We start from the raw sequence: 12,354 nt of genomic DNA, 5'->3' as shown, positions 1-12,354 counted from the left end.
CCTCAGTCGCTAATCAGATAGACTGATTTTAAGGCAACAATATTCATTTGACTAATGTCATGCTTTTTGTGTGTATTAAGTGGAGTAGCTCCACATGATTTATTAATAGATGTGATAAACTAATGTATGAAAATGCTTACGTTGATACAAACTGTTCATCAATTAGGTATACCTATTTATGGACCTACATTTCAGTGATCAATTATTTTACTAACATTTGTAATTATAAAATACAGGCCATGGACTGCTAAAAAATCTCTAGAAATTATATTACAAAACAGTAGATTTGATCAGATTGTAATTTCAGGGAATTTAACATCTGGGTACATGCGTAAATCTTACTCAGGAGCGGATCACATATGTGACTAAGCAGAAACCTCCCAGTGACTAAAGTTTCAGGCTGTTTAAGGTCAGGGCTTTGGTTATGGGTCCACAACATCACTAACATTTTCAGTGTAGGTGGAGAGCTGGGATTGTACGGTATATTGACTATTTAGATTGATTGCTGAGCTCTTAATAAGTACTGTGAAAACAGATTTAAATTTATCCAAGCAGGTATTACTTGCTACCAAAGTAATTTATTTATTTTATGGAATTTTGCATCACCTGAAGGGTTAATAAACTTCTCGAATGTGCTTTGAGCACCTTGAGGGGTGCAGTTTTTAGAATGGTGTCACACTTGGGTATTTTCTATAATATAGACCCCTCAAAGTGACTTGAAATGTGATGTGGTCCCTAAAAAAAATTTTGTTGTAAAAATGAGAAATTGCTGGTCAACTTTTAACCCTTATAACTTCCTAACGAAAAAAAATTTTGGTTCCAAAATTGTGGTGATGTAAAGTAAACATGTGGGAAATGTTATTTATTAAGTATTTTGTGTGACATATCTCTGTGATTTAAGGGCATTAAAATTCAAAGTTGGAAAATTGCGACATTTTTACAATTTTCACCGAATTTCCGTTTTTTTCACAAATAAACACAAGTCATATGAAATAAATATTACAACTAACATGAAGTACAATATGTCACGACAAAACCTTTTCAGAATCAGCGGGATGCATTGAAGCGTTCCAGAGGTATTACCTCATAAAGGGACATTGGTCAGAATTGTAAAAATTGGCCTGGTCATTAATGTGTTAACCACTCTCGGGGATAACGGGATTAACTGAATACACCCTTAATCAGTGTTTGAGCGGAAGTAGTTACTGTTGTTATTTTAATTCCCTTGATCCTGAGTATTACGTTTTTATTTTATTTATTTTTTTAAATTCATCATTCAGTTCCAGAGAGATGAGCCTTTTTATTTTGCGCTATTTTATGGTCTTCACCAAGGTGGTGTTGCTCACAGGGTAATAATGTAGAGTAGCCTAAATACAGTACAAACAATATTAGAATTCAATTATCACTGCATAAAATAGCCTATTGTGCATAGTACTGCAAAACACTTTACAGAGATATTACAAATATATCTTTGGATATTCCCTGAGAAAAGACAGTGCAGTGTGGCAGATGATATTGATCCATCATCAGATAGGTTCCTCCAGATTCAGGTTATAATTACATCTGAAGACAAGACTTCTGAGTGTCATAACATCCCAAAAATATACATTTAAGTTTGTAAGTGTAATTTTAAAAAATGTGGAAAAATTAATGGACTATGAATACTTTTTCAAGGTGCTGTAACTAACACAGAACAGTAGAACTGAACTTTGTCTCTATAAAAACACATTTGCTGCAGTTCCAATAGCTCTGCTGTATTGCAACACTGGCTGTGTGTGAGATGGAAGCTAAAGCAGTGAAAGGAACCTGCAGATATGTCACTTATGGGCTTGTTTCCATTTGCGAGAAACACGTCCGTGTCTCGCATGTGGAAACGAAGCTCTGGTGCCGGCACTCCGGAGCGGAGCGTGCGGCTGCATGTGTTGCTATGCGGCTGCACGCTCCGCTCTGGAGTGTCGGCACCAGAGCTTCGTTTCCACATGCGAGACACGGACGTGTTTCTCGCAAATGGAAATAAGCCCTTATAACCACACACAGCTCTGTAGTAAAATCAGGAGAGCAGAGAGCCACCCTTAGGCTAGGTTCACACTTGCATTGTGCAGTCCGTTCAACACATCCGTTAAATGGACTGCACTAACGCAAGTGCCGACTTTGGCACTGCGCTAGCGCAGATGGAGCATCTGCTAGCTCCATCTGCGCTAGCAGTGCGCTAGCAGTGACGGACCCGGAAACGCTGCAGCCTATGTCTCGGGTCCGTCACTCAATGACAGCACATCGTTAGCGCACGTCCATTATTCATGAATTGCTGGTTTTTGATCATTCTGCCTCCCAAAAATTGAAAAAAAAAGCGATCAAAAAATGTCATGTGCCCGAAAATGGTGCCAATTAAAACCTCAACTTGTCCCGCAAAAAACATGACCTCACATATGACTCTGTGGACCAAAATATGGAAAAATTATAGCTCTCAAAATGTGGTGATGCAAAAACTATTTTTTGCAATAAAAAGTGTCTTTTAGTGTGTGACAGCTGCCAAACATAAAAACCTGATATAAAATCCACTCTAAATAGGAAATCAAACCCCTCTTTATCACCCCCTTTGTTATGGAAAAATAATAAAATAAAAAAATGTATTTATTTCCATTTTCCCATTAGAGTTAGGGTTAGGGTTGGGGCTAAAGTTAGGGTTGGGGCTAGAGTTGGGGTTAAGGTTTGGATTACGCTTACAGCTGGGATTGGGTTTATGGTTGGGATTAGGGTTAGGGGTGTGTCAGGGTTAGGGGTGTGGTTAGGGTTAGGGTTGGGATTAAGGTTAGAGGTGTGTTGGATTAGGGGTGTGTTGGGGTTAGGGTTGGAGTTAGAATTGGGGGGTTTCCACTATTTAGGCACATCAGGGGCTCTCCAAAAGCGACATGGTGTCCGATCTCAATTCCAGCCAAGTTTGCGTTGAAAAAGTAAAACGGTGCTCCTTCCTTTCTTAGCTCTGCCGTGCGCCCAAACAGTGGTTTACCCCCACAAATGGGGCATCAGTGTACTCAGGACAAATTGGACAACAACTTTTGGGGTCCAATGTCACCTGTTATCCTTGGAAAAATGCAAAATTGGGGGCTAAAAACCATTTTTTGTGGGAAAAAAATGATTTTCTCTTTTCACGTCTTTACGTTATAAACTTTAGTGAAACACTTGTGGGTTTAAAGTTCTCACAACACATCTAGATAAGTTCCTTGGGGGGTGTAGTTTCCAAAATAATGTCACTTGTGTTTTTTATGTTTAGGCACATCAGGTGCTCTGCAAATTGAACATGATGCCCGCAGACCATTCCATGAAAGTCTGCATTCCAAAACGTCACTACTTCCCTTCCGAGCCCCGACGTGTGCCCAAACAGTAGTTTTCTCCCACATATGGGGTATCAGTGTACTCAAGGCAAATTGGACAACAACTTTTGGGGTCCAATGTCGCCTGTTACCCTTGGAAAGATACAAAATTGGGGGCTAAAAAATCCTTTTTGTGGGAAAAAATGATTTTTTATTTTCACGGCTCTACATTATGAACTTTAGTGAAACACTTGGGGGTTCAAAGTTCTCACAACACATCTAGATAAGTTTCCTAGGGGGTCTAGCTTCCAATATGGGGTCACTTGTGGGGGGTTTCGAATGTTTAGGTACATCAGGGGCTCTGCAAAAGCAACGTGACACCCGCAGACCATTCCATCAAAGTGTGCATTCTAAAACGGCTTCCTTTCCAAGCTCTGCCATGCACCGAAGCGGTGGTTCCCCCACCACATGAGAGGTATCAGCGTACTCAGGACAAATTGCACAACAGCTTTTGGGGTCCAATTTAACCTGTTACCCTTGGGAAAAAAATTGGGGGCAAAAAGATCATTTTTGGGAAAAAAATATGAGTTTTTATCTTTACGGCTCTACATTATTAACTTCTGTGAAGCACTTGGGGGTTCAAAGTGCTCATCTCACATCTAGATAAGTTCTTTAGGGGGTCTACATTACAAAATGATGTCAATTGTGGGGGGTTTCCACTGTTTAGGCACATCAGGGGCTCTCCAAATGCGACATGGCGTCCGATCTCAATTCCAGACAATTTTGCATTGAAAAGTTAAACCGCGCTCCTTCTCTTCCGAGCTCTGCCATGCACCCAAACAGTGGTTTACCCCCACATATGGGGTATTATCATACTCAGGACAAATTGCACAACAACTTTTGGGGTCCACTTTTTCCTGCTACTATTGGGAAAATAAAAAAGTGGGGGCGAAAAGATCATTTTTGTGAAAAAAATATGATTTTTTATTTTTGCGCCTCTACATTATAAACGTCTGTGAAGCACTTGGGGGTTCAAAGTGCTCACTACACATCTAGGTAAGTTCCTTCGGGGGTCTACTTTCCAAAATGGTGTCACTTGTGGGGGGTTTCCACTGTTTAGGCACATCAGGGGCTCTCCAAACGCGACATGGTGTCCGATCTCAATTCCAGCAAATTTTGAACTGAAAAGTCAAATGGCGCTCCTTCCCTTCCAAAATTTGCCATGCGCCCAAACAGTGGTATACCCCCACATATGGGGTATCAGCGTACTCAGGACAAATTGTGCAACAACTTTTGTGGTTCAATTTCTCCTGTTATCATTATTAAATAAAACAAATTGGATCTGAAGTCAATTTTTTGTGAAAAAAAGTTAAATGTTCATATTTTTTTAAACATTCCAAAAATTCCTGTGAAGCACCTGAAGGGTTAATAAACTTCTTGAATATGGTTTTGAGCACCTTGAGGGGTGCAGTTTTTAGAATAGTGTCACTTTTGGGTATTTTCTATCATATAGACCCCTCAAAGTGACTTCAAATGTAATGTGGTCCATAAAAAAAAATTTTGTCGTAAAAATGAGAAATCGCTGGTCAAATTATAACCCTTATAACTCCCTAACAAAAAAAAAATTTGGTTCCAAAATTGTGCTGATGTAAAGTAGACATGTGGGAAATGTTACATATTATGTATTTTGTGTGACATATATCTGTGTGATTTTAGGGCATGAAAATTAAAAGTTGGAAAATTGCAAACTTTTAAATTTTTTTACTACTGTCATGAAGTACAATATGTCACGAGAAAACAATGTCAGAATCACCAGGATCCTTTGAATCATTCCAGAGTTATAACCTCATAAAGGGACAGTGGTCAGAATTGTAAAAATTGTCCCGGTCATTAACGTGCAAACCACCCTTGGGGGTAAGAGGGTTAAAAAAAGTTCTGTGTACATGTGTACATCCAGGACAAAGAACAAAAAGAATTCAGTGTAATAATAAAATAATGAAATAACATAGTGTATCTGGCATTGGGCAACGACTTTTCCACAGTTGCATATTTGGTACGTTACTAGTGTTGAGCGATACCGTCCGATACTTGAAAGTATCGGTATCGGATAGTATCGGCCGATACCCGAAAAATATCGGATATCGCCGATACCGATATCCGATACCAATACAAGTCAATGGGACATCAAGTATCGGAAGGTATTCTCATGGTTCCCAGGGTCTGAAGGAGAGGAAACTCTCCTTCAGGCCCTGGGATCCATAGGGAGGTGTAAAATAAAGAATAAAAATAAAAAATATTGATATATTTACCTCTCCGGCGGCCCCTGAACTCAGCGCGGGTAACCGGCAGGCTTCTTTGTTCAAAATCAGCGCTTTTAGGACCTGAGAAACACGTCCCGGCTTCTGATTGGTCGCGGGCCGCCCATGTGACCGCCATGCGACCAATCACAAGCCGCGACGTCACCGCAAGCTATTAGCGCGCTCATTTTTAAAAATGAGCGCGTTAATGGCTTTCAAAGACGTAGCGGGTTGTGATTGGTCGCGGCCGCGACCAATCACAAGCCGCGACGTCACCGCAAGTTATTGACGCGCTCATTTTTAAAAATGAGCGCGTTAATGGCTTTGAAAGACATAGCGGCTTGTGATTGGTCGCGTGGCCGCGACCAATCACAAGCCGCGACGTCACCGCAAGCTATTGACGCGCTCATTTTTAAAAATGAGCGCGTTAATGGCTTTGAAAGACATAGCGGCTTGTGATTGGTCGCGTGGCCGCGACCAATCACAAGCCGCGACGTCACCGCAAGCTATTAGCGCGCTCATTTTTGAAAAATGAGCGCGTTAATGACTTTCAAAGACGTAGCGGCTTGTGATTGGTCGCGGCCACGCGACCAATCACAAGCCGCTATGTCTTTCAAAGCCATTAACGCGCTCATTTTTAAAAATGAGCGCGTCAATAGCTTGCGGTGACGTCGCGGCTTGTGATTGGTCGCGGCCGCGACCAATCACAACCCGCTACGTCTTTGAAAGCCATTAACGCGCTCATTTTCAAAAATGAGCGCGCTAATAGCTTGCGGTGACGTCGCGGCTTGTGATTGGTCGCGTGGCCGCGACCAATCACAAGCCGCAACGTCTTTGAAAGTCATTAACGCGCTCATTTTTCAAAAATGAGCGCGCTAATAGCTTGCGGTGACGTCGCGGCTTGTGATTGGTCGCGTGGCGGTCACATGGGCGGCCCGCGACCAATCAGAAGCCGGGACGTGTTTCTCAGGTCCTAAAAGCGCTGATTTTGAACAACGAAGCCTGCCGGTTACCCGCGGACTCACCAGGGGCCGCCGGAGAGGTAAATATATCAATATTTTTTATTTTAATTCTTTATTTTACACATCTCTATGTATCCGATACCGATACCCGATACCACAAAAGTATCGGATCTCGGTATCGGAATTCCGATACCGCAAATATCGGCCGATACCCGATACTTGCGGTATCGGAATGCTCAACACTATACGTTACTAATATATAGTAACATAGTAACATAGTAACATAGTTAGTAAGGCCGAAAAAAGACATTTGTCCATCCAGTTCAGCCTATATTCCATCATAATAAATACCCAGATCTACGTCCTTCTACAGAACCTAATAATTGTATGATACAATATTGTTCTGCTCCAGGAAGACATCCAGGCCTCTCTTGAACCCCTCGACTGAGTTCGCCATCACCACCTCCTCAGGCAAGCAATTCCAGATTCTCACTGCCCTAACAGTAAAGAATCCTCTTCTATGTTGGTGGAAAAACCTTCTCTCCTCCAGACGCAAAGAATGCCCCCTTGTGCCTGTCACCTTCCTTGGTATAAACAGATCCTCAGCGAGATATTTGTATTGTCCCCTTATATACTTATACATGGTTATTAGATCGCCCCTCAGTCGTCTTTTTTCTAGACTAAATAATCCTAATTTCGCTAATCTATCTGGGTATTGTAGTTCTCCCATCCCCTTTATTAATTTTGTTGCCCTCCTTTGTACTCTCTCTAGTTCCATTATATCCTTCCTGAGCACCGGTGCCCAAAACTGGACACAGTACTCCATGTGCGGTCTAACTAGGGATTTGTACAGAGGCAGTATAATGCTCTCATCATGTGTATCCAGACCTCTTTTAATGCACCCCATGATCCTGTTTGCCTTGGCAGCTGCTGCCTGGCACTGGCTGCTCCAGGTAAGTTTATCATTAACTAGGATCCCCAAGTCCTTCTCCCTGTCAGATTTACCCAGTGGTTTCCCGTTCAGTGTGTAATGGTGATATTGATTCCCTCTTCCCATGTGTATAACCTTACATTTATCATTGTTAAACCTCATCTGCCACCTTTCAGCCCAAGTTTCCAACTTATCCAGATCCATCTGTAGCAGAATACTATCTTCTCTTGTATTAACTGCTTTACATAGTTTTGTATCATCTGCAAATATCGATATTTTACTGTGTAAACCTTCTACCAGATCATTAATGAATATGTTGAAGAGAACAGGTCCCAATACTGACCCCTGCGGTACCCCACTGGTCACAGCGACCCAGTTAGAGACTATACCATTTATAACCACCCTCTGCTTTCTATCACTAAGCCAGTTACTAACCCATTTACACACATTTTCCCCCAGACCAAGCATTCTCATTTTGTGTACCAACCTCTTGTGCGGCACGGTATCAAACGCTTTGGAAAAATCGAGATATACCACGTCCAATGACTCACCGTGGTCCAGTCTATAGCTTACCTCTTCATAAAAACTGATTAGATTGGTTTGACAGGAGCGATTTCTCATAAACCCATGCTGATATGGAGTTAAACAGTTATTCTCATTGAGATAATCCAGAATAACATCCCTCAGAAACCCTTCAAATATTTTACCAACAATAGAGGTTAGACTTACTGGCCTATAATTTCCAGGTTCACTTTTAGAGCCCTTTTTGAATATTGGCACCACATTTGCTATGCGCCAGTCCTGCGGAACAGACCCTGTCGCTATAGAGTCACTAAAAATAAGAAATAATGGTTTATCTATTACATTACTTAGTTCTCTTAGTACTCGTGGGTGTATGCCATCCGGACCCGGAGATTTATCTATTTTAATCTTATTTAGCCGGTTTCGCACCTCTTCTTGGGTTAGATTGGTGACCCTTAATATAGGGTTTTCATTGTTTCTTGGGATTTCACCTAGCATTTCATTTTCCACCGTGAATACCGTGGAGAAGAAGGTGTTTAATATGTTAGCTTTTTCCTCGTCATCTACAACCATTCTTTCCTCACTATTTTTTAAGGGGCCTACATTTTCAGTTTTTATTCTTTTACTATTGATATAGTTGAAGAACAGTTTGGGATTAGTTTTACTCTCCTTAGCAATGTGCTTCTCTGTTTCCTTTTTGGCAGCTTTAATTAGTTTTTTAGATAAAGTATTTTTCTCCCTATAGTTTTTTAGAGCTTCAATGGTGCCATCCTGCTTTAGTAGTGCAAATGCTTTCTTTTTACTGTTAATTGCCTGTCTTACTTCTTTGTTTAGCCACATTGGGTTTTTCCTATTTCTAGTCCTTTTATTCCCACAAGGTATAAACCGCTTACACTGCCTATTTAGGATGTTCTTAAACATTTCCCATTTATTATCTGTATTCTCATTTCTGAGGATATTGTCCCAGTCTACCAGATTAAGGGCATCTCTAAGCTGTTCAAACTTTGCCTTCCTAAAGTTCAATGTTTTTGTGACTCCCTGACAAGTCCCCCTAGTGAAAGACAGGTGAAACTGCACAATATTGTGGTCGCTATTTCCTAAATGCCCAACCACCTGCAGATTTGTTATTCTGTCAGGTCTATTAGATAGTATTAGGTCTAAAAGTGCTGCTCCTCTGGTTGGATTCTGCACCAATTGTGAAAGATAATTTTTCTTGGTTATTAGCAGAAACCTGTTGCCTTTATGGGTTTCACAGGTTTCTGTTTCCCAGTTAATATCCGGGTAGTTAAAGTCCCCCATAACCAGGACCTCATTATGGGTTGCAGCTTCATCTATCTGCTTTAGAAGTAGACTTTCCATGCTTTCTGTTATATTTGGGGGTTTGTAACAGACCCCAATGAGAATTTTGTTACCATTTTTCCCTCCATGAATTTCAACCCATATGGACTCGACATCCTCATTCCCTTCGCTAATATCCTCCCTTAAAGTGGACTTTAGACAAGACTTTACATAGAGACAAACCCCTCCTCCTCTCCGATTTTTACGATCCTTTCTAAACAGACTGTAACCCTGTAAGTTAACTGCCCAGTCATAGCTTTCATCTAACCATGTCTCAACCATGTCACAACTTCATAATAAGCTATACAGGATGACAACTTATCACTCTTTTGAACTGAGTTAGTGTGACTCGAGAGTATAGAAACAACCATGTGAAAAGCAATGTGTCTCCAAGGTCACCTGTTTACAGTGTACTATTTAATGAAATGGACATTAGCAATCTACATAACTGTAAATGGGATGTCACAGTCATATATCCTATCTTACTCTTAACAAATGGTCTTTTAGAATAATTATACCACCCTTTTTATGTTATTTCCATTATTGAATGAGCCGTAATGCTTAATTAAAAAGAACAAATGTTTATAAGGTTTCATTAACAATCACTTTAATGTATATTAATAGTCTTAGTTGGTAATGCCCAGAGGTATGCACTTAATCCAAAATATCCAAAGCAAATAATTGCTGCGTATTCCAGATAATTTTATGGACCCAGAGGGGATTACATATTGAGAAGACAGGGAGATGATAGCTATAGACAGATATAGATACAGATAGATAATACACAAATATATTTATAGATAATAAATAGACATAGAGAGATAAATATATTTATAGACAGTACTTATCATTGATTGATATGAAGATAAAACAGAGGTGGATAGATAATACAGATAGATATATTGATAGAATTATACAGTGGCATGTAAAAGTTTGTGCGCCCATAGTCATCATAATTATTGTTATTATGAACAGTTAAGCAAATTGCAGATGAAATGATCTCTAAAAGGCCTAAAGTTAAAGATGAAACATTCCCTTTGTATTTTAGGCAAATATATATATATACCATATATACTCGTGTATAAGTCGACCTGAGTATAAGCCGAGGCATCTAATTTTGCCTCAAAAACTGGGAAAACTTATTGACTCGAGAATAAGCCGGGTATGCATTCTCCCCTAATCCCTTTTCTGGTATGCATGGTTCCTCATCCCCATCCTTGTCCGCATGCCTCCTTCTTCCCATCCTTGTCTGCGTGGCTTCTTATTCCCATCCTTGTCTGCATGGTTCCTCATCCTCATCCTTCTCTGCATGGTTCCTCATCCCCTTCCTTGTATGTATCGCCCCCATGAGAAAAGCATACAAAAACCCCCACCTGTGCGCGATTTCATTATCTCATTCCGTCTTCTGGGCGATCATGTGTCCCCGCTCATTAAGGTAATGAATATTCACCTCTCTCCATGCCTATAGAAGTGGAGAGGGGTGAATATTCATTATCTTCATGAGCGGGCACCCGTGAGAGCCCAGCAGCCCATGAGACTTGGCAGAAGGTTCACCTTCCAACAAGACAATGACCCTAAGCACACAGCTAAAATAACAAAGGAGTGGGTTCAGAACAACTCTGTGACCATTCTTGACTGGCCCAGCCAGAGCCCTGACCTGTATAGATAGATTTATAGATAATAGATAGAAAGATGGTGATGATAGATAGGTTGATAAGTAGAAAGCAGATAACATCTATATATACATACTTACCTTGTAATGTCTTCACATCCTGTTTCATCTAGATGTGTCCGGATCCCGGAATTCCAAGCGGTGGAAGTTCACCGACCTCTATATTGGGACACACAAGTGATGGGTGTCTCAATATGGAAACTGCTGGTGGTGCCAGCCTCTTGTGTGGTACCACCAGTGGAACACCGTCACACCACACACACGCACTGTATATGCCGTACGCACCACACACACACACACACACACACTGTATATGCCGTACGCACCACACACACACACACACACACACACAAACACACACACTGTATACGCCGTATGCACCACACACTCACCCACACACAAACTGTATACGCCGTATGCAGCTTCTTGTGCGGTACCACCAGCAGAACACCATCGTGAACACGCCGCCACCGGGATCAGCCGAATGATTTACTGACCGCCGCCATCTTTGTACAGGAGGAGAGCAAGCGCAGTTTTAATGTGACCGCCGCTATCTGTCTGCACAAAGATGGTGGCGGTCTGATTTACTGCGCCTGCGCAGGTGCAGTGAATCATTCGGCTGGTCCTGGCGGCAAATGCACGAAGTGTCTACAGGCAGAGGAAGCCGATCACATTAAAGGGGTTTTCCCACAAACGAAAGTTCATTTTAAAAATTGACTGTGTCTGACCGTGTATGGAGCATATCACATCTCCTGGGCAGGGGAGGAAGCAAACGACAATACTAACATTACAGCAGGGGATCGCAGAGGATACATTTAGTGAGGTAAAATATTTCACTGACTGTTTCTAAACAGTATTTTACCTCACAAAATGTATCTTCTGCGATCTCCTTCTGTAATGTCAGTATTGTCTTTGAGGGGAGAACACAGCACAGGAAGGAGAGAGACATCAGACAAGGGGGATAACACATGGGGTAGACAGGTCAAAGAAGAGAGCACAGACGGGAGAAGTCAGCACATGGGGAAAAGAGAGTGGATAGGTGGGTGAGCACATGTGGGGAGAGATTCTCAACCCTGCAAAGCCTGCCCCCATCGTGACATTACCGCCCTCCCGTATCGCATCGGCCTCCATCTAGTTAGTAAATAAAGCGATAACCTACATTAGAAATGCTAGATTACTGTAAACCTGACACAGCACAGCAGATTACATTATATTTTACAACTAGTCTGTAATAGTGAGAAAAACAAAATCAGGCAATGTGTAAAATGAGAAATAATCTGTTTAGTGTTAGAGTGAAGATATACTCTGTCAGGGTGACCTA

This window comes from Ranitomeya imitator, chromosome 5, assembly GCF_032444005.1.
Source record: "Ranitomeya imitator isolate aRanImi1 chromosome 5, aRanImi1.pri, whole genome shotgun sequence".
In the NCBI taxonomy this organism is placed as follows: Eukaryota; Metazoa; Chordata; class Amphibia; order Anura; family Dendrobatidae; genus Ranitomeya; species Ranitomeya imitator.
Note: the sequence above shows the minus strand (reverse complement) of the source record.